Below are 2,444 nucleotides of genomic sequence, written 5' to 3' on the forward strand. Positions count from 1 at the left end.
TAACTGTGATCATGCTATTAGATAAGCTTTTCATCCTGCTTTTTCACTTAACATTTGTATTCTGAACATTTTCTCACATCATTAAAAATTTCTCAAAGATATCACTTCCAGGAGCCTGATAGTACTCCACTGTGTAGGTGTATCATGACTTTTCTGTGGTTAAATGTTTCAATTATTTCCAAGTTTTTACCTTAATAAAAAATATTGTGAGAAACATCTATGTTTACAATACTTGTCCACATTTCCTATTACTTTCTTAGAAGGAACTCTCAGAAATGAAATCACTGCATCCAAAGGTTTAAATACTTTTAAAGGTTCTGATACATGTTGCAAATTGCCCTTCAGAAAGGTTTTACCAGCATGTGCTTCCACTAGTAGAAGGAGAAATTCCATCTTGATGCAACTTTGCCAACATAACCGTTATTCTAAATATTGCTGATTCGACTTTGCAGCCAGTTAAGCCGACTGTGCTCTTTTCCCCATGGGGGCCCAGTGTGCAGGGGCTGCAAACAGCAGCCTCCTTGGTAGTGTATGCAGCCTGTTGCCTGTACAGGTAGCCCTAAGGGACCTTGGCGACAACTCTTCCTAGGGGGCATTCATGACTGGCCTGCTGTTTCCCAATCTAGACTTCAGACAGTTATGCGCGGTGCCTTTGGAAAACCCCAGGGCACAGTGGCCAGGGTCCACATTGGCCAGGTCATATTCTCCATCCGCACCAAGCTGCAGAACAAGGAGCATGTGATTGAAGCCCTCCGCCGGGCCAAGTTCAAGTTCCCTGGCCGTCAGAAGATCCTCATCTCCAAGAAGTGGGGATTTACCAAGTTCAATGCGGATGAATTTGAGAACATGGTGGCAGAAAAGCGACTTACCCCGGATGGCTGTGGGGTCAAATACATCCCTAATTGTGGTCCCCTGGACAAATGGCGGGCCCTGCACTCATGAGCATCAGCGCTGTTCCCTCCTTAATCACGCTCACCAATAAATACTATTTCCTGTCAAAAATATATATATATATTGCTGATTTGATGATCTACAAGACTTTGTTAGTTTGATAGTCGAAGTATGCTTTCCTGTTATAATGTGTACTTCTCATATTGTTAGTAAGATCAAGCACTTTTCCTATATTTAGTACTTCTTTGGTAAAATGAAAATGATGATACCTACCATATCATAGGATTGTGGGGAAATTTTATGAAATGGTGATTGTGAATATTTTTAATAAATGCAATGATATGATATGTTCATATAAATCCTGTGGTCTCAATGTAGTTGATAGCTACTTTATATGGAGATAAGGCTGTGGGGTCGAGGTTAAACCCCGCAGTCTTCCTGCATCCCATACATTTCTGTGTCATATAATCAGAGTTCAGTAGCACTGAACTGTAATAAAGGAATACTCATAGATAGCAAACATCTGCACTGCCCACTGCACAGCCATCTCCACATTATCACCCTTGGTACTGGCAGGTATTGGGGGAGGGATGACTTGGTTGATTACGCATGTGTGGTGCTCAGTTATGTCCCACTCTAAGCGACCCTATGGACTGTAGCCCACCAGGCTCCTCTGTCCATGAAATTCTCCAGGCTAGAATACTGGAGTGGGTTGTCATTTCTTTCTACAGGTGATCTTCCTGACCCAGGGATCCAATCAGGGTCTCCTGCATTGCAGGCAGATTTTTTACCACCCGTTGGTTGGTTATCTGTTTGTTAACATTAGCTCTTCATAGCCACTTCCTCCTCCTTTGCCAGCCACACCACTGAGTTACTGCTCAAATTTGGGTCACAGCAGCTGCAGGTGCTTCTACAGTAAGAACCAAGACACCACCCCTTTTGACATGCCCTAAAAACTGCCGGGGACTTCCCCAGTGGCTTAACAGTAAAGACACCAATGAAGTGATTTAGCCCGCATGCAAAAACTGCCTAGGTCTGCCTAGAAGTAGAAACTACTTGATTTCAATCATGCATGAAGTGAAGTGAAGTGAAGTCCCCCAGTCATGTCTGACTCTTTGCGACCCCATGGACTGTAGCCCACCAGGCTTCTCTGTCCATGGGCTTCTCCAGGCAAGAATACTGGAGTGGGTTGCCATTTCCTTCTCCAGGGGATCTTCCCGACTCAGGGATCAGACCTGGGTCTCCTGCACTGCAGGCAGATGCTTTAACCTCTGAGCCACCAGGTGAGAACCAAAAGAAAGCTACAATTCCCAGAATTTCTATGTTATTAATAAATGGATGACTCATATAGTATTGCTTAGTCAGCTTGATTTTCTCACTTATTCAAAGAGGAAAATTAATAAAAAATAAAATAAATTCTTAAAAAGAAATGAAAAAGGGGAAAATTAAGAAATAAAAACCATTAGGATAAAGGCCTGAAAACACTGAAAAATTTCCTTCAACAAATTCAACACAAAGCAGCTAAGATGTTAAGTAATATGTGGGTTTCAAAG

General features: G+C 42.5%; 1 non-coding gene across 1 annotated transcript; it reads left to right on the top strand.

Annotated features, from left to right (window-relative positions):
* The first annotated feature begins 446 nt into the window (after positions 1 to 446).
* LOC139031693 (small nucleolar RNA SNORA70) lies at positions 447 to 581 on the top strand. Its single transcript, XR_011484184.1, has one exon. It is a non-coding gene; the product is annotated as a small nucleolar RNA SNORA70 (small nucleolar RNA).
* Positions 582 to 2,444: the final 1,863 nt, after the last annotated feature.

The sequence above is a fragment of the Odocoileus virginianus genome, chromosome 2 (assembly GCF_023699985.2).
Source record: "Odocoileus virginianus isolate 20LAN1187 ecotype Illinois chromosome 2, Ovbor_1.2, whole genome shotgun sequence".
NCBI lineage: Eukaryota > Metazoa > Chordata > Mammalia > Artiodactyla > Cervidae > Odocoileus > Odocoileus virginianus.